A 22157-nucleotide genomic window follows, 5' to 3' on the forward strand; every position below is an offset into this window, starting at 1 on the left:
CTACAATGAAATATGATTCTGCTTATGCTACTTCATCTATCTTTATTACTGATAAGGATTATGATTTCTCTGTTGATCTTGAGTTAATTACTTTGGTTGAATCTGATCCTTTTTATGGCTATGAATCTGAAACTGTTGTGGCACATCTTACTAAATTAAATGATATAACTACCCTGTTCACTAATGATGAGAAAACTCGTTACTATTATATCCTTAAATTATTTCCGTTCTCATTGAAGGGTGATGCTAAGATATGGTTTTAAATCTCTTGATCCTGGTTGTGTGCGTAGTCCCCAGGATATAATTTATTACTTCTCTGCTAAATATTTCCCCGCTCATAAGAAACAAGCCGCTTTAAGGGAAATATATAATTTTGTGCAAATTGAAGAAGAGAGTCTCCCACAAGCTTGGGGGAGGCTTCTCCAATTACTTAATGCTTTGCCTGATCATCCTCTCAAGAAAAATGAAATACTTCATATCTTTTATAATGGACTAACCGATGCTTCCAAAGATTACCTGGATAGTTGTGCTGGTTGTGTTTTCAGGGAAAGAACAGTTGATCAAGCTGAAATTTTATTGAATAATATGTCGACTAATGAAAATAATTGGACACTTCCTGAACTAACTCCTAAGCCAACTCCAAAGAAAAGGGGTATTCTATTTCACAGTCCTAAAGATATGCAAGAGGCAAAGAAATCTATGAAAGAAAATGGTATAAAGCTGAAGATGTTAAGAATTTACCGCCTGTTGAAGAAATACATGGTCTTAATTCATCACCTACTGAAGAAACACACGGTCTTGATAACCCGACACATGTAGTACAGGTAAATTCTCTCTATAGATATGATAAAGCTGAAATCCCTCCTGCTAAGTTTGCTAGTCAATGTTTGGATGAATTTGATAACTTTATGGTTAAACAAGAAGATTTTAATGCTTATGTTGGTATACAATTGAAACATAATGCTTATATGATCGAACACTTGAGTGATTAGATGGCTAATGTTAAAGGTGAACTTAAACTTATTAGTAAACATGCTTCTATGGTTACCACTCAAGTAGAACAAGTACTTAAAGCTCAAAATGATTTGCTCAATGAATTAAATAATATGAATGATAATGCTGTTAGAGTTATGACTAGAGGTGGTAAAATGACTCAGGAGCCTTTGTATCCTGAGGGCCACCCTAAGAGAATTGAGCAAGATTCTCAGAGAACTACTATAGATGCACCTGGTCCTTCTAAAAGGAAGAAAAAGAAAAATGATATGACTTTGCATGCTTCTAGTGAACCTGTTGTTGACACACCTGAGAATCCCAATGATATTTCTATCTGATGCTGAAACACAAGCTGGTAATGAACGTGAACATAGTGATAATGTTAATGATGACGTTCATGTTGATGCTCAACCTAGCAATGATAATGATGTAGAGATTGAACCTGTTGTTGATCTTCATACCCCACAATCAAAGAATCAACGTTATGATAAGAGAGACTTTGTTGCTAGGAAGCACGGTAAGGAAAGGGAACCATGGGTTCAGAAACCCATGCCTTTTCCTCCTAAACCATCCAAGAAAAAGGATGATGAGTATTTTGAGCGCTTTGCTGAAATGATTAGACCTATCCTTTTGCGTATGTATTTGACTGATATGCTTAAAATGAATCCTTATGCTAAATATATGAAATAAATTGTTACTAATAAAAGAAAGATACCGAAAGCTGAAATTTCCACCATGCTTGCTAATTATACTTTTAAGGGTGGAATACCGAAGAAACTTGGAGATCCAGGAGTACCAACTATACCATGCTCCATTAAAAGAAACTATCTTTATGTGATCTTGGAGCCGGTCTTAGTGTTATGCCTCTCTCTTTATATCATAGACTTGAATTGAATAAGTTGACACCTACTGAAATATCTTTGCAAATGGCTGATAAATCAACTGCTATACCTGTCGGTATTTGTGAGGATGTGCTTGTTGTGGTTGCAAATGTTACTATTTTAACGGATTTTGTTATTCTTGATATTCCCAAGGACGATAGTATGTCTATTATTCTAGGAAGACCCTTTTTGAATACTGCATGGGCTGTTATTGATTGCAACAAAGGCAATGCCACTTTTCATGTTAATGGCAATGAGCATACGGTACACTTTCCGAGGAAACAACCACAAGTTCATAGTATAAACTCTATTGGAAAAATTCCATCGATTATTTTTGGAGGTTTTGAATTTCCTCTACCTACTATCAAGAAGAAATATGATATTCTTATTATTGGGGACATGCATATCCCCGTTGAGGTAACATACTGTTATTCGAAATTTCTCCGGTTTCATGTTACTCGAAATGAGTTTGTTAACAAGACCTGATCAACCTTGTTAGTGGATTCCTTTTGATGAGCATGAGATGGATGAATTTAAAAACACAACTCTCTGTACCCTCTTTTTACTTTCTGTTAGTTATATTAAATAAAGAAAAAATAGTATTTTTCTGTCTGTTTTCTGAATTATCCATGCAATAAAAAAATACCCCGAAAATAAAAGTTCTCCAAATGCCCTAAAATTTAAATATGATTTTTTCTAGAATATTTGAGAATATCTGGCACTGATAATACATCAGGGGGAGCAAGCACCTGGCCACGAGGGTCCAGGGCGTGCCCTCCCCCTGGGTGCGCCCCCTGCCTCGTGGGCCCATGGCGGCTCCCCTCCACTTATTTCGGCCACCACACACTCCTTCTTCCTCCCAAAAAAATCACTAACCAGCTCAAGCACGAGTTCTAGCTCATCTTGCTGCCATTTTCGATCTCCTTGCTCAGAGCTCCATTCACAAAACTGCTTTGGGGGATTGTTCTTTGGTATGTGACTCCTGCATTGGTCCAATTAGTTTTTGTTCTAGTGCTTTATTCATTGCAAATTTTTGCTACTTAGGTGACCCTGTTCTTGAGCTTGCATGCCAAATTTATATGGTCAAAAGTAGTTTTAATGCATGATATAGTCTCTAGGCACTTGTGGGAGTAGTTGCTATCAATTTTGTTGAGTTTGGTTCACTTTTTATTTCGAAGTTACTAAAAAATTCAGAAATTTTTCAGAGGAGGAAATATGTTTAAGAAAATGTACCAAGGTGGTTCTTCAAGGAAGCAAGGACCCATGCCCGCAATGCGTGAGCCGGACGATGAACCACCGAGGGACGCTCAAGTGCGGCCTTGTGAATGGCCGTCAGCGGACTTCATGGTTCGAGCAGGAATCAAGTTGGAATTTGACGCATATGTGCGTAATGCTGATCTGGAGAGCTTCGAGGCAGATAAGTGCCGTCAATACCTCTATTTAACTGATTCATTTGTGAGAAGGTTTAAATTTTCATCATCACGGAATTCTCAGACTTTCCTGTTTGATCTTTATGAAAATTCTTATACTATGGACTTAGAAGATTTTAACACTGCTTGTAAACTTCCACAATGGGGTAGCACTAGTGAGCCTCGCAAATCTGAGTTTAGAGATTTTCTTGCTAGTATAACTGTGGGGGAGTCTAGAGATATAACACAAGCTACCATAGGGAGCATTCATTTTCCTGCTATACATTATTTTGCTCTCTTCATAGGTAGGTGCATCAATGGTAAGGATGCAGCATGTCACATGTGTCCCTAATCTCAGTGTTCTCAGGAGTGCTGTATTAGTAGATAAACATTATAATTTGGGAGCCATTGTTGCACGTAGGTTGCATAATAATCGTATTCATGGAGATTTCTTTGGTGGAATTTATGCAACTCGTATAGCTAACTTTCTTGAGATACCCATACGTGGAGATGATATTGAGTTGCCTCCTTCTTATTTAGATCATGAGGCTATGGTTCGTCATCAGTTTGTTGAGAGGAACGATCAGTTCCTCCAGTATCAACTAATCTTTGACAGACGACACACCTATCATGTTGCCCTCCTTGCTCCTATTTTCTTTGACTTTCGGGCAAAGGGGCGATATTTTATAACCAGGGAGAAAGCGACTGAGTACGAGAGGAGGGCGGAGACATCTCGCCTCCAAGCTGCAGCTCATCAGGAAATTGCTGCTGCATCTCAGTATGACCCCAACTACAACTTTGGATATCCGCCAGGCCATCAGTGGCCATAGACCAACTTAGGCCAAAAGCCTAAGCTTGGGGGAGTACGTATTTCTCACCGACATTACATTCCTGTTCACACACTCATGCTAGTTGTCGATGCTCATACTTTTTCATTGTATCATCCATGCTAGTTTACTTCCCTTTTATGCTTTCTTCTTATGTGTTTGATAAACTTTAGAAAAAACCAAAAAATATAGTTTTAGCTTTTAGTTAGTTTACTTTCCATGCCTGTAGTAGTAGTAATTAAAAAGAAAACCCAAAAAGATTTCTCGTTCTTCTTTTGCTTGTTGGGAGCTTTCCCGTGTAAATAGTTTTATTTCTTTTCTTGTTATTTGGGGGTCGAGAGGAGAAGACCATAATGAAAATGTTGAGTGGCTCTCATATGCATTATTGTTGATCTAACAAAGAGCCCATATTACCTTGTCTTCTCTCTTGAATTGAATGCTTGCAGATTCCAGCTTAGTCCAATGCACGTGCACTATTATTATTATCCACACTATTTAGTCGTGCAAGGGAAAGGCAATAATGATGATTATATGATGAACTTATTGAGATGAGAAAAACTGGTATGAACTCGACCTCTCTTATTTTTTGTAAATATGATTAGTTCATCGTTCCTGATTCGGCCTATTATGAATAAACATGTTTGCAATGACAATTAGAGATTGTAGTTGCTTATGCCATGCTTAATTAGCTAGGAGCTTATAATGGTTTACCTTGCGTGCCAACATGCTATTAAAATGGTTGTGATGTGGTATGATAGGGTGGTATCCTCTTTTGAACGATTCGAGTGGCTTGACTTGGCACATGTTCACGCATGTAGTTGAAAAAAAATCAACATAGCCTCTACGATATTTATGTTCATGGTGCATTATATCCTACTCATGCTTGCATTCGGTGTTGATTAATTTTAATGCATGTTCATGACTGTTGTCGCTCTCTAGCTGGTCGCTTCCCAGTCTTTTTCTAGCCTTCACTTGTACTAAGCGGGAATATTGCTTGTGCATCCAACTCCATAAACCTCAAAGTTGTTCCATATGAGTCCACCATACGTACCTATATACGGTATCTACCACCCGTTCCAAGTAAATTTGTATGTGCCAAACTCTAAACCTTCAAATAAACATTCTGTTTTATATGATTGAATAGCTCATGTATCAACTAGGGTTGTCTGTATCTTCCATGCTAGGCGGGTTATTCTCAAGAGGGTGGACTCCGCTCCTCATTCACGAGAAAATGGCTGGTCACCGGGATGCCCAGTCCCATGCTTTATGCAAATCAAATCAAAATAACTACAAACAAAACTCCCCCGGGACTCTTGTTATTTGGAGGCACTCGTTGTTTCGAGCAAGCCATGGATTGATGCTTGTTGGTGGAGGGGGAGTATAAACTTTACCATTCTGTTTGGGAACCGCCTATAATGTGTGTAGCATGGAAGATATCGAGATCTCTCGGTTGTTATGTTGACAATGAAAGTATACCGCTCAAAATATTATTCGTATCTATTTCAAAACCGAGCTCTGGCACCTCTACAAATCCCTACTTCCCTCTGCGAAGGCCCATCCATTTACTTTTATGTTGAGTCATCATCCTCTTATTAAAAAGCACCAATTGGAGAGCACCACTGTCATTTGCATTCATTACTGTTAGTTTACATTGAGTATGACTTGACTGGATCTCTTTTACCATGAATTACAATGTCTAGTCTGTCCTTGATCTTTAAAGGTGCTCTGCATTTATGTTTTGCGGTCTCGGAAAGGGCTAGCGAGATACCATCTTGTTATATCATATCATGATTGTTTTGAGAAAGTGTCGTCATCCGAGATTTATTATTATTGCTTGCTAGTTGATTATGCCATTGGTATGAATAAACATGAGACCTAATCGCTCTCGGGAGCCACCGCCAAGCCCTAAACTCTCCCGGGAGGGCTAATCTGGAGTCCATTCGGTGCTCCGGAGAGGGGAATCCGTCGCCATCATCATCATCAACTATCCTCCATCACCAACTTCATGATGCTCACCGCCGTGCGTGAGTAATTCCATCATAGGCTTGCTAGACGGTGATGGGTTGGATGAGATTTATCATGTAATCGAGTTAGTTTTGTTAGGGTTTGATCCCTAGTATCCACTATGTTCTGAGATTGATGTTTCTATGACTTTGCTATGCTTAATGCTTGTCACTATGGCCCGAGTGCCATGATCTCAGATCTGAACCTATTATGTTTTCATCAATATATAAGAGTTCTTGATCCTATCTTGCAAGTCTATAGTCACCTACTATGTGTTGTGACCCGGCAACCACAAAGTGAAAAGAATCAGGACCACTCCCGGTGATGACCGTAGTTTGAGGAGTTCATGTATTCACTATGTGTTAATGCTTTGGTCTAGCACTCTATTAAAAGGAGGCCTTAATATCCCTTAGTTTCCAATAGAACCCTGCTGCCACAGGAGGGTAGGACAAAAGATGTCCTGCAAGTCCTTTTCCATAAGCACGTATGACTATATTCGGAATACATGCCTACATTACATTGATGAACTGGAGCTAGTTCTGTGTCACCCTAGGTTATGACTGTTACATGATCGATCACATCCGGCATAATTTTCCATCATCGATCCAATGCCTATGAGCTTTTCCTATATTGTTCTTCGCTTATTTACTTTTCCGTTGCTACTGTTACAATCACTACAAAACCCCAAAATATTACTTTTGCTACCGTTACCTTTTGTTATCGTTACCACTACTATCATATTACTTTGCTACTAAATACTTTGCGGCAGATATTAATTTTCCAGGTGTGGTTGAATTGACAACTCAGCTGCTAATACTTGAGAATATTCTTTGGCTCCCCTTGTGTCGAATCAATAAATTTGGGTTGAATACTCTACCCTCGAGAACTGTTGCGATCCCCTGTACTTGTGGGTTATCAGCAGCCGCGCCTCGTCCTCGGCTCCTCCCTGACTCGTCAAGCCGAAGACGGAGCCAGGGCTCCCCGCCGTGAAGACGGAGCCCGGGCTCGCCAGCGGCATCAAGGAGGAGGCGCTCGACGATGAAGCAGCCCTTAAATGGGCGCGCGACGACTGGGTGCAGACGGAGAGGGAGGGCCAGTGCGCCGCCCTCACCTGGTTCGAAGCTCATTGCCATGGCCGGGACGAGGGAGGCATCATCGTCCTCGACGACAGCGACGACGACGATGACGCGCCACCACCGCCTGTCCGCCATGGAGACGCCGGGCAGGGGTCCAAAAGGGGCGGCCACGCCATCAAGAAGGAGAAGGCCATCGCTGACGACGAGGACGGCGGCGACGTTGGCGACTTCGCCGTGCTGATCGAGTTCTCACTAGTAGAAAAAGGGCTTATTGTCCCGGTTCGTAAGGCCCATTTGTCCCAGTTTTTGAACCGGGACTAAAGGGTAGTTACTAAAGCCTTAGGCCTTTAGTCCCGGTTCTTACACGAACCGGGACAGATGGGCCTCCACGTGGCCGGTGCTGCAAGCCCAGGCAGGAGGGCCCTTGGTCTCGGTTGGTGGCACCAACCGGGACCTAATAGGCGTCCACGCGTCAGCAGCTGGCAGGAGCTGAGGTTTTTGTTTTTTTCTGAAAGGGGGTGGTTTAGGGGGTAATTTAGGGTGTGTTAGCTAGCTAATAGAGAGAAGTGTCCTCTCTTATCTCCGTGCTTGGTTTACCAACGCTACTGTTATGCCAAAACATGGCTTAGATTAAAGTGAAGGCAACATGTGGTGCATGTCAAAAGTAATACTAATCCTAACTTGATCAAGTTTGGATTAGTACTACTTTCGACATGCACCACATGCATGTTGGCTTCACTTCAATCCAATCCATGTTCATTTCACCCACTGATATAATAACTCTTCATGCCCCCATCATGTATCATCATAATAATAAGTCCTACTAATAATCATCATACAACTTCTACTCGTTATTAATAACAAGTCATACGATCATCATCCTCATAGTCATCGAACCAACCCTATTTAATTATTCTAGGCACATGATCATCAATATTCGGTAGGACCTAAATACCCTCTTTAATGTAAAATAGCATAAAACAATATAGACCCTGACTCTCCATTATGGAGAATGGAGATCATCCTGTCTCCAATTCTTGCGCTTTGCTTCCTTTTGCTTCCAAGAACCTCCTTACGAGTGTCCATACATTTTTTCAATTCTTTTATTAGCATGTCTCCACTTCTTTTAAAAATCCGGTATGGACAGTTGAGATTCGTAGGATGACCTGGCTGTATGTTCAAAACATTAAGGCTACCATTCTGATACATCAAATGAGGCACGTAATCCTCTGGGATTATCTGTTGAAAAACATAGTAATAACTTCATAGTTAGTAAATGATGTACTAGTTTTAGAAGTATGCAAAAGATGCACGGATGTCGTAATAGTAAAAAATTTACCAGTGTATCTCCATAGTAGTTACCGTAGTTCAACACGTGCACTAGTGGCACGTATTGACCATAATGTTGAGGAGTTTGATTGTAGATATTATAATTCTCAATATCAGTACAAAATGCGATCAGATGATTTTTCTCCTGATAAGTTAATTCGGAGCCTTCGGTGTAGTAGGTTCTGTCTACCATCTTCCTCACATTCTTTGAAGAATGAAAATAAGCTGTCAACTATTTTGAAATGAACAATATAAATTAGCTAATAACTATGTTTGAGAAACTCACATAGCGGTAGAATTGGAGGCATATCAACAAGGACCCAAATGTCCATATTGTCTTGCTCCATTTCAGGATCACCAAGATCCATGGTGACAAGCATATCCTCATGAAAACCATACATCTTGCAAAGTGCTTCCCATTTTTTGCAACCAAAATGGGTTACGCTCTCAGAATTGTACAGCTTTACTTCAAAATCCACACCATGATGGGTCTGCAGGTGAATTTTCTTTGTTTTGAAACTTTCATGGTATTCAAAACCCATCCTCTCCAAGACATAGCGTCTTGCATGGCATGGGATAAGCTAGTCGAATTGTAAAAGATGAAAATTACATGTTGAAATAATTGAAGTCATGCTTAATTACGAAAAAAACACTTGTCGTCGTTGCGTACCATTTCAACATCGAAGGTCTCCTCCAGCTTAATGCTGAAGCGCCAATCTTCGTCCAGGTGAGGCCCGTCGCACAGACCTAGGTCGTCGTGGCACCAATCGCACTCCCCCGGGAGACTTTCGTCATCCGAGTACGACATTTCCTATGTTCATAATTCAAATATTAAACTTACAATTAAATATATGTACTAAAAAACCTAAATTAGATCATTATTATTCATCACGGGCTGACTATCGGTCTGTCGGGTCTTTTCTTGAAAACTCTCAGCTCACGTGGTGTACATATTCGACCGTCGGTGATGCATGGTAGCTCCTCCTTTCATCCCCGAGTGCATTACACCAAGTTTTCTAGCACACGGGAATGAAGGAGAAGCTACCCCCACGGCAACAGCAGGGATTCTTCGTCCTCTCATATATGGTGGAGACTCGACAGACTTAAAGTCAACCCATAATATCGTTTAATTATCTTTCTAAAAAATGACATATCGAGCGCCTGAAATTTGTCGGGACGGAAATATGCATGTTTTTATCTACATCATATGAGCATTCAAACTTGATGGCCATTAGATTTCAATGGTTGAATATATGAGCAAAAACATTTACAAATATCTTATAGGACTCATATGGACATGGATATTTGGCTAGTCTCGCCTCGAGGTCGGAGGGGGGTCGGTGACGGGGACGACAGCGGGGATGATGGAGGGGCTCCTAGATTTCTGCAAAAACAAAAGCCCTATAAGCTATCAACTAATCAAATGCATACGCCTTGCATAGTGCTCTGCAATTTTAGCATTCAAAGTAGGAGTACTTTTCGAATTTGAGCATTCAATAAGCAAAACTAAATCGTAAAATAAAGTAGTATTCAAATTAGCTTGCATTCAATTATAAGAAAAACTACATCATCCCTTGCGTCCGTACATCGTCGAATATTATCACTAATACACCTCGAATACTATCATACATATAGCATCGCTAATATAGCTAGAACCGAAGCGCCCGACGGGTATCGGCGCGGGCGGTGGACACCTAAAGAGAAGGAACCATCACAGGATCATAGCTCCAGTGAGATCCCCGAAGAACCTGCCAGGTATTGTCGAACCTGCCCTCCAACGCAACCATGTAGCGGCGGACGTGCTCGTGCTCCTCGCTGACACGGTGGCGTACCACCTCCGCGGTGTCTGGAAACCTCAGCACCATCACTGGCCCATGCGACCGCCACCAAACAAGGTTCGGGTCAACGACGGGCTGGCTCCTCACCAACCTACGCCCCCTGGAAGTTAGCACCTCGCAATACCAGCCCGACGGAGCCCAGTCCCGGACATGCCCCCTCTGATCAAGCAGGCCTCCTTCACCGAGTCGACGGCGAGAATGCGGGATAGGCATCGTCGACGTCGATGCGGGAATAATTGCTTCAACTAAAAAAATAAACTAGTTCTATTAATTTTCTTGTTAAAAATAAACTACTTCTATAGTAAAATAAAGTAGTTTTATTAAATCAAGTAGTACAACTACTAAGCACTTACTATAAATAATATAAAGTAGTACTTACTAAAGATAAACTACTTCTATATATATTGTAAAATAAAGTAGTTTTACTAAATCAACTAGTTCAACTACTAAGCACTTACTATAAATAAACTAAAGTAGTACTTACTAAAAATAAACTACTTATATAGTAAGATAAAGTAGTTTTAAATTTTAATAAATCAACTAGTTCAACTACTAAGCCCTTACTATAAATAAAATAAAGTAGTACTTACTAAAAATAAACTACTTCTATAGTAAAATAAAGTAGTTTTATTAAATCAACTAGTTCAACTACTAAGCACTTACTATAAATAAAACAAAGTAGTACTTACTAAAAATAAACTAGTTTAACTAGTTCTATTATTTATCGACCCCCCTCATGTCGAAGTTATCGGGGAGGGGGTATATCGACAACGACATACCCGATAAAAAATATTCCTTTCTTCTTCTCCTCTTTTTTCGTCTTCTTTTTTCCTCTTCTTATTTATTTCTCCTCTTCTTCCTCTCCTCTTCTTCTCCTTCTTCTTCTCCTTCTTCCTCTTCTTATTTCCCTTTTTCCTCTCCTTCTTTCTTCTTCTTCTTCTTCTTCTTCTTCTTCTTCTTCTTCCTTCTTCCTTCTTCCTCTTCTCTTCCTTTTCCTTATTTTACTTTTTCCTCTACACTAACCTAAAATGCACTAACCTAAAATCGATATCTACTAACAACCTAAATAAAAAATCTGAAAAACAGGACATATAATGATATATACACACATACATATAATCACACATATACATATAATCTGGAAAAAACATCATAGGGGCGCGGCGGCAGTGGCGGCCAGTGAAGGGAGGGGGAGGGGATCGGGGCGACGCTCACAGCCGGCGCGGCGACGACGTCAGTGCAGGGCGCGGCAATGGCGACGAGGAGGCAGGGCCGACAGTGTCAGGGCAAGGGTGGCGTGGGGCGGCGTGGGACGACGTTGGGGCAGGGGGCGGTGGCGCAGCGATGGCGGCGAGGCAGGGGAGCATGCGGCGACGGCGCCGGGCAGTGGGAAGAAGAACTGAATCGAAATTTTTCGCAAGTGTGGCTTATATAGAAAGAGCATTGGTCCCGGTTCTTGGCACCAACCGGGACCAAAGGTCTCTTTTGAGCATCCCAAAGGGCGGGAAGCAGAGGCCTTTGGTCCCGGTTGGAGGCACCAACCGGGACTAAAGGGGGGAATTGGTTCCAGTTGGTGCCCCAAACCGGGACCAAAGGTGTGCATTGGTCCCGGTTCGTGGCACCAACCGGGACCAATGTCCTGCGCCTGCCAAAGCCGCAGTGCGGTGGGAAGTTTAGTCCCACCTCGCTAGCCGAGGAGCGGCAGGACCTGTTTTATAAGCCCTGCTCCGCCCTCTCCATTGAACTCCTCTGAACTGCAGGCCTCTGGGCCTAATCTCGCACTGCTATGCCTGTGGGCCTGCTAGGCCTTCTGCGGGCCTGAATCCTGGCCCATGGATGGGTTTCCAGTCGTATTCAGGCCGTGGTGGCCTAGTAGGTGGCATTTTTAAAATTTTTTTCCAAGTTTTTTTGTTTTGTTTGTTGCTTTATTTTTTTATTTTTTTATACTTACAACAAAATACTTACTGTTGTTATTTTTATTTATTTTATTAAGGTTTATTTATTTTATTTTATTTTACTTTGTCTTATTTTCTTTCTACTTATTTATTTCATAAAAGTTTATTTTATTTTATTTTCTACGTATTTATTTTATTTTATTTTGTTTCTACTTATTTATTTCATAAAGGTTTATTTCATTTTATTTTGTTTATACTTATTTATTTTATTTTTTGCTTTTTGTATTTATTTTAATAAAATTCTTTTTGCTTTTAATGTTTTGAATAGAAAATACTATATAATTTTAGTTTCAATAATACTAGAGGTTTATAAAATGCAACATTCAAAGCATTTCAACAAAACATTCAAAGCATTTCAACAAAACAGACAATCTGTTTCGAGATATCAGGGTTTCATACGGAAACTCGTCTGTTACAACAGGCATTTCAAATGAACTAGGAAAAGGTTGAAAGTTGGGATGGTATCATCATAATAGTTGTGGAGAGAAAGTCTTCACTTTTTCTTCGGTTGCGTCCTTTGCTTATTGCGCCATAACCATGGATAATCTTCATCATTTATCAGGATGCTTGGGTCAGCCTTGACTTTGAAGGGAGGAATTTCATAAAACATTTCATAATCTTCGGACATGTCTGTCTTGCCCTCCACTCCCACGATGTCCCTTTTTCCTGAAAGAACTATGTGGTGCTTTGGCTCATCGTATGATGTATTCGCTTCCTTATCTTTTCTTTTTCTCGGTTTGGTAGACATGTCCTTCACATAGATAACCTGTGCCACATCATTGGCTAGGACGAACAGTTCGTCAGTGTACCCAAGATTGTTCAGATCCACTGTTGTTATTTCATACTGTGGGTCTACCTGTACCCCGCCTCCTTACAGATTGACCCATTTGCACTTAAACAAAGGGACCTTAAAATCATGTCCGTAGTCAAGTTCCCATATGTCCATTATGTAACCATAATATGTGTCCTTTCCCCTCTCGATTGCTGCATCAAAGCGGACACCGCTGTTTTTGTTGGTGCTCTTTTGATCTTGGACGATTGTGTAAAATGTATTCCCATTTATCACGTATCCTTTGTAAGTCAATGCAGTCGAAGATGCCCCCCTGGACAACGAGTACAGCTCATCACAAACAGTGTTGTCACCTCTGAGACATGTTTCCAACCAACTGCTGAAAGTCCTGATGTGTTCACATGTAATCCTATCGTCACACTACTCCGGGTGTTTGGAGCACAAACTGTTCTTGTGTTCATCGACATACGGGGTCACCAAGGTAGAGTTCTGTAGGACTATGTAGTGTGCTTGAGACCAAGAATGCCCATCCCTGCATATTACTGAGTCCCCTCGAAACATGCCTTTTCCAGTCATTCTCCCCTCATACCACGATTTAGGGAGACCTATCTTCTTAAGGCCAGGAATGAAGTCAACACAAAACCCAATGGCATCCTCTGTTTGATGCCCCATGGAGATACTTCCTTCTAGCCTAGCGCGGTTACAGACATATTTCTTCAGGACTCCCATGAACCTCTCAAAGGGGAACATATTGTGTAGAAATATGGGCCCCATAATGACAATCTCGTTGACTAGATGAACTAGGACGTGCGTCATGATATTGAGGAAGGATGGTGGGAACACCACCTCGAAACTGACAAGACAATGCACCACATCACTCCTTAGCCTTGGTATGATTTCTGGATCGATCACCTTCTGAGAGATTGCATTGAGGAATGCACATAGCTTCACAATGGCTAATCAGACATTTTCTGGTAGAAGCCCCCTCAATGCAACCGGAAGCAGTTGCGTCATAATCACGTGGCAGTCATGAGACTTTAGGTTCTAGAACTTTTCTCTGGCATATTTATTTTTCCCTTTATATTCGATGAGAAGCCAGTCGGGACCTTCATACTGAGCAGGCATTCAAAGAAGATTTCCTTCTCTTCTTTGGTAAGAGCGTAGCTGGCAGGACCTTCATATTGCTTTGGAGGCATGCCGTCTTTTTCGTGCAAACGTTGCAGGTCCTCCCGTGCCTCAGGTGTATCTTTTGTCTTCCTATACACGCCCAAGAAGCCTAGAAGGTTCACGCAAAGGTTCTTCATCACGTGCATCACGTCGATTGAAGAGCGGACCTCTAGGACTTTCCAGTAGGGTAGGTCCCAAAATATAGATTTCTTCTTCCACATGGGTGCGCGTCTCTCAGCGTCATTCGGAACAGCTAGACCGCCGGGACTGATGACCCACAAGTATAGGGGATCTATCGTAGTCCTTTTGATAAGTAAGAGTGTCGAACCCAACGAGGAGCAGAAGGAAATGACAAGCAGTTTCAGCAAGGTATTCTCTGCAAGTACTGAAATAAGTGGTAACAGATAGTTTTGTGATGAGATAATTTGTAACGAGCAACAAGTAACAAAAGTAAATAAAGTGCAGCAAGGTGGCCCAATCCCTTTTGTAGCAAAGGACAAGCCTGGACAAACTCTTATATAAGGAAAAGCGCTCCCGAGGACACATGGGAATGTCGTCAAGCTAGTTTTCATCACGTTCATATGATTCCCGTTCGGTACTTTGATAATTTGACACGTGGGTGGACCGGTGCTTGGGTGCTATTCTTACTTGAACAAGCATCCCACTTATGATTAACCTCTATTGCAAGCATCCGCAACTACAACAAAACTATTAAGGTAAACCTAACCATAGCATGAAACATATGGATCCAAATCAGCCCCTTACGAAGCAACGCATAAACTAGGGTTTAAGCTTCTGTCACTCTAGCAACCTATCATCTACTTATTACTTCCCAATGCCTTCCTCTAGGCCCAAATAATGGTGAAGTGTTATGTAGTCGACGTTCACATAACACCAATGTTGGGGATATCGCTTATCGGGAACTTATGGGTGGACCCATGATAAGGGGTAAATTGGCCAGTTTATCGGCATATCAGCCGATTTATCGCCATATAGGCTGATTTATCGGACAATTTATCTTATCGGTCTGACAGCGGTAAGCGATAAATCGGCCGATTTATCGGCATATCGGAAGATATCTTGAACAATGCATAACACCACTAGAGGCTAGACAACATACATCTCATCAAAATATCGAACGAATACCAAATTCACATGACTACTAATAGCAAGACTTCTCCCTTGTCCTCAGGAACAAACGTAACTACTCACAAAGTATATTCATCTTCATAATCAGAGGGGTAATAATATGCATAAAGGATCTGAACATATGATCTTCCACCAATTAAACCAACTAGCATCAACTACGAGGAGTAATTAACACTACTAGCAACCTACTAGCACCAATCCCAGACTTGGAGACAAGAATTGGATACAAGAGATGAACTAGGGTTTTGAGATGAGATGGTGCTGATGAAGATGTTGATGGAGATTGCCCTCTCCTGATGAGAGGAGCGTTGGTGATGACGATGGCGATGATTTCCCCCTCCGGGAGGGAAGTTTCCTCGACAGAACAGCTCTGCAGGAGCTCTAGATTGGATCCGCCAAGGTTCCGCCTCGTGGCGGAGGAGTTTTGTCCCGAAAGGTTGCTTCTTATTTTTTTCTCAACAAAAGACTTCATATAGGAGAAGATGGTCATCGAAGAGCCACCAGGGGCCCACGAGGTAGGGGGTGCGCCCTAGGGGGGGCACCCCCACGCTTGTGAGAAGGGTGTGGGCCCCCTGGTCTTCATCTTTGGCGAGGATTTTTCATTATTTATTATAAGGTATTCCGTGGAGTTTTAGGACTTTTGGATGTGCAGAATAGGTCTCTAATATTTGCTCCTTTTCCAGCCCAGAATTACAGCTGTCGGCATTATCCCTCCTTATGTAAACCTTGTAAAATAAGAGAGAATAGCCATACATATTGTGACATAATATGAAATAACAGCCGATAATGCAATAAATATCGATATAAAAGCATGATGCAAAATGGACGTATCAACTCCCCCAAGCTTAGACCTCGCTTGTCCTCAAGCGAAAGCCGATGACAATAAATATGTCCCCATTTTAGAGGTAGAGGCGTCGATAAAAATAAAATACGGACATGAAGGCATCAGGATTATTCTCATAACAACAGCATACATGGATATTGTCATATGATTACTTATGTTCAAGTGATGATCTATTCACAATGCAAAAGTATGAATCAGAAACCTTATTGAGAACCAACAAACTATAACCTCAGTCATTGAAGCAATTGCAATTTATCATAACATCAGAAAGAGTCTATGTCAAAGCTAAAAAGCAAGTCCACATACTCAACTATCATCTAGTCCTTCATAATTGCTAACACTCGCGTAATACTTGTGGTTACGGAGTTTTAATCGGACACAGAGAAAGATAGGGGCTTATAGTTTCGCCCCACAACCTTTTACCTCAAGGGTAATGTCAACAATAATAACTCATGCCCCCCTACATCCAATTAGATAAATATATATATATATATATATCAGGTTCTTTCCAACATGCTGGGCTTGCCAAAGGATAAAATGAAAAAGGGAGAGGTGAAGATCACCATGACACTTGCATAAGGTAGAGGATAATAATAAAAGATTGGCCCTTCACAGAGGGAAGCAGAGGTTGCCATGCGCTTTTATGGTTGAATGCACAAAATCTTAATGCGAAAGAACGTCACTTTATATTGCCCCTTGTGATATGAACCTTTATTATGCAGTCCGTCGCTTTTATTACTTCCACATCACAAGATCGTATAAAGCTTATTTCTCCCACACTAATCATACATATTTAGAACAATTTTTATTGCTTGCACCGATGACAACTTACTTGAAGGATCTTACTCAATCCATAGGTAGATATGGTGGACTCTCATGGCAAAACTGGTTTAAGGGTATTTGGAAGCACAAGTAGTATCTCTACTTGGTGCTGAGAATTTGGCTAGCATGAGGGGGAAAGGCAAGCTCAACATGCTGGATGATCCATGACAACATACTTTATCTCAGATATAAGAAAACATAACCCATTACATTGTCTTCCTTGTCCAACATCAACTCTTTAGCATGTCATATTTTGATGAGTGCTCCCAATCATAAAAGATGTCAATAATAGTATATTTATATGTGAAACCTCTCTTTCCTTATTACTTCCTATTAATTGCAACAATGACCAAAGCTATGCCTGCCAACTCCCAACAACTTTTAATCATCGCACTCTTTCTATGTGAAGTCATTACTATCAATAAGATCAATATGAACTTTTGTTTCTTCTTCTTATTTTTTTCTTCTCTTTTCTTTTATTCACCCAAGATCATAGCAAGAAAATCAAGCCCTTGACTCAACACTAATCTTTATTATATAGCTCACGAACTCGATTTCATAGAAGGATAATAAAGCAAAACTCACAACTAGATCATTCCATAAACTTTATTCTACTAGATCAAAATACTACTAATAGGATCGAACTAAGGAAAACAGTAAAGATAGGAGTTGTGATTGTGATACGATACCGGGGCACCTCCCCCAAGCTTGGCAGTTGCCAAGGGGAGTGCCCATACCCTTGTGATTATATCTCCTTCTTTGTTGTTGGTGAAATATTCTTTGCGATGATTCCTCTCAGGATACGATTCTCCTCCTCGAGCTTGTTGACTTGCTTCTTGATGTCCATTGTTTCCTTACGGAGCTTTCCTGTGACGGCTAAAGCTCCTTGCACCCAAGGGTGTTTCATAGCTGCGGGAGAACAAGTGACACTCCTCTTCATATTTTCATAAGAAAGAAATCTAACATTGGAAGGGATAACCGAGTTTGGAATAGCTGAGCTCTGTAGTTCCCCCATCGTGAACATAGCTCGGAAGTGAGAGGTGACTTCTTGATCCTCCATGGCATCTACCCTCATTAGGTCAGCCTCCATCTCTTCCTCCGTTGCTGGCCCAAAGTGGTCAGGGTCGCTGTTTGCCCTTGGTTCCGGTGCCGGATTAGATACCCGGCTCTCCCCGACTGACTCTTGAGAAGACATCTTGCTCTAATCTGCAGCAACAATAGCTCAAAACAAAAACAGAAGATTTTTGCGTGATACGGGAGTCAAAACCCTCGGGAGATTATATAATGAATTTTTACCGACCAAAATATGTATCGTGCAAGAAAACGGAGTTCGGAAGGCACACGAGGAGCTCACAAGGTAGGGGGGGGGGCGCCCAGGGGGGTAGGGCGCGCCCTCCACCCTCACGGGGCCCTCGTGTCCTTCCCAGACTGCTACTTAATTTTCTATTTTTCTAAATATTCCAAAACGGAGAAATATTGCCTTAAAAATTGTTTTGGAGTCGGTTTACTTACCATACCACATACCTATTCCTTTTCGGAGTCTGAAACGTTCTGGAAAGTGTCCCTTATGTATTCCTCCGGGGTTACAGTTTCAATAATATTGGTTTCAATATTTATGGGATTACCCGAGATATAATGGTTAATTCTCTGACTGTTTACCACCTTCGGATTTGTGCCTTCAAAGTTGTTGATTTTTATGGCACCGGAATGGTAGACCTCCTCGATAACATAGGGGCCTTCCCATTTAGAGAGAAGTTTTCCTGCAAAAAATCTTAAACGAGAGCTGTATAGCAATACATAATCACCTACATTAAACTCACGCTTTTGTATCCTTTTGTCATGCCATCTTTTAATCTTTTCTTTAAACAACTTGGCATTTTCATAAGCTTGGGTTCTCCATTCATGAAGTGAGCTAATATCAAATAACCTCTTTTCACCAGCAAGTTTGAAATCATAGTTGAGCTATTTAATAGCCCAATATGCCTTACGTTCTAGTTCGAGAGGTAAGTGACATGCTTTTCCATATACCATTTTATACGGAGACATACCCATAGGATTTTTATATGCAGTTCTATAGGCCCATAATGCATCATCAAGTTTCTTGGACCAATTCTTTCTAGATCTATTGACAGTCTTTTGCAAAATTAATTTGAGTTCTCTATTACTCAATTCTACTTGACCACTAGACTGTGGGTGATACGGAGATGCAATTCTATGATTGACGTCATATTTAGCAAGCATTTTACGGAAAGCACCATGAATAAAATGTGAACCACCATCAGTCATTAAATATCTAGGGACTCCAAACCTCAGAAAAATAACTTCTTTAAGCATTTTAATAGAAGTGTTATGATCAGCACTACTAGTTGGAATAGCTTCTACCCACTTAGTAACGTAATCAACATCAACTAAAATATGTGTATATCCATTAGAGGCAGGAAAAGGTCCCATATAATCAAAGCCCCAAACATCAAACGGTTCAATAACCAGTGAATAATTCATAGGCATTTCTTGACGTCTCCTAATATTACCAATTCTTTGACATTCATCACAAGATAGGACAAACTTATGGGCATCCTTGAAGAGAGTAGGCCAATAAAAACCGGATTGCAATACCTTATGTGCAGTTCTATCTCCTGCGTGGCGTCCTCCATAAGTTTTGGAGTGGCACTTGCGTAGGATCTGTTCCTGTTCATGCTCAGGTACACAACGTCTAATAACACCATCTACTCCTTCTTTATAAAGGTGTGGGTCATCCCAAAAGTAATGTCTCAAATCATAGAAGAACTTTTTCTTTTGTTGGTATGTGAAGCTAGGTGGTATAAATTTAGCAACTATGTAATTAGCATAATCAGCATACCAAGGGGTGCTACGAGAAGTACTTATGACATTTAATTGTTCATCAGGAAAGCTATCATCAGTAGGTAGTGGGTCATCAAGAACATTCTCTAACCTAGATAAGTTGTCTGCAACGGGATTCTCGGCTCCTTTTCTATCAACAATATGCAAATCAAATTCTTGTAGCAAGAGAACCCATCTAATAAGTCTAGGTTAAGCATCTTTCTTCTCCATAAGATATTTAATATCAGCATGATCAGTGTGGATAGTTACTTTAGAATCAACAATATAAGGTCTGAACTTATCACAAGCAAATACAACTGCTAAAAGTTCTTTTTCAGTAGTAGCATAATTTCTTTGAGCATTGTCTAGGGTCTTACTAGAATAATGGATAACATTTAATTTCTTATCAACTCTTTGCCCTAAAACAACACCTACAGCATAATCGCTAGCATCACACATAATTTCAAAGGGTAAATTCCAATCAGGTGGTTGAACAATAGGTGCAGAGACTAATGCTTTCTTAAGTATTTCAAATGCTTCTACACAATCATCATCAAAGACAAATGGTATATCTTTTTGTAATAAATTAGTCAGAGGCCGAGAAATTTTTGAGAAGTCCTTAATGAACCTGCTATAAAATCCAACGTGACCAAGGAAACTTCTTATACCTTTGATGTCCTTGGGACATGGCATCTTTTCAATAGCATCAACCTTGGCTTTATCAACTTCAATACCTCTTTCAGAAACTTTATGCCCCAAGACAATACCTTCACTAACCATAAAGTGACATTTTTCCCTATTGAAGACAAGATTAGGTTCTTCACATATCTGCAAAACTCGATCAAGATTGCTCAAGCAATCATCAAAAGAAGATCCATAGATGGAAAAGTCGTCCATGAAAACCTCACAAAAGTCAGAGAATATAGCCATCATGCATCTTTGAAAGATAGCGGGTGCATTACATAAACCAAAAGGCATAAGTCTATAAGCAAAAGTACCAAAAGGGCATGTAAAAGTAGTCTTTGATTTATCTTTAGCCGACACAGGTATTTGAGAGAAACCAGAATAACCATCTAGAAAGCAGTAATGTGAATGTTTGCATAATCTTTCTAGCATTTGATCGATAAAAGGTAAGGGGTAATGATCTTTCTTAGTAGCCTTATTTAATTTGCGGGAATCAATTACCATCCTATAACCTGTAATAATTCTTTGTGGAATCAATTCATCTTTATCATTAGGAACAACAATAATACCTCCCTTCTTAGGGACACAATGAACATGACTTACCCGCTGACTATCAGCAACGTGATAAATTATACATGCCTCCAGAAGCTTTAGTCTTTCTTTTCTTGCCACTTCTTTCATTTTAGGATTCAGACGTCGTTGAGGATCACGAACTGGTTTGGCATCTGCTTCCAAATTTATTTTATGTTGACATAGAGTGGGACTAATGCCCTTAAGATCATCCAGAGTATATCCAATAGCAGCACGGTGCTTCTTCAGAGTTTTCAATAATCTTTCTTCTTCATGCTCTGAAAGGTTAGCACTAATAATAACAGGATATATCTTCTTTTCATCAAGATAAGCATATTTAAGATTATCAGGCAACGATTTAAGCTCAAACACGGGATCACCCTTAGGTGGAGGGGGATCCACTAGGATTTCAACAGGCAAATTGTGTTTCAGCATAGGTTCCTGTTTAAAGAATACTTCACCTATTTCCCTTCTTTCATTCATAAACATATCATTCTCATGGTCTAGCAAATATTGTTCTAAAGGATCACTAGGAGGTACGGCAATAGAAGCAAGACCAATAATTTCATCCTTACTAGGCAATTCTTCTTCACGGTGTTGTTTACTAAATTTAGAGAAATTAAACTCATGAGTCATATCATCTAAGCCGACAGTAACAACATCCCTTGTGCAATCTATGGTAGCATTAACAGTATTTAAGAAGGGTCTACCAAATATAATGGGACAAAAGCTATCTCGTGGGGAACCAAGAACAAGAAAATCAGCAGGATATTTAGTTTTCCCACAAAAGACTTCAACATCTCTAACAATTCCCATTGGTGAAATAGTATCTCTATTAGCAAGTTTAATAGTAACATCAATTTCTTCTAACTCAACAGGTGCAATGTCATGCATAATTTCTGTGTATAAGTCAATAGGTATTGCACTAGCACTAGAACCCATATCACATAAGCCATGATAACAATGATCTCCTATTTT

The sequence above is a fragment of the Triticum urartu genome, chromosome 5 (assembly GCF_003073215.2).
Source record: "Triticum urartu cultivar G1812 chromosome 5, Tu2.1, whole genome shotgun sequence".
In the NCBI taxonomy this organism is placed as follows: Eukaryota; Viridiplantae; Streptophyta; class Magnoliopsida; order Poales; family Poaceae; genus Triticum; species Triticum urartu.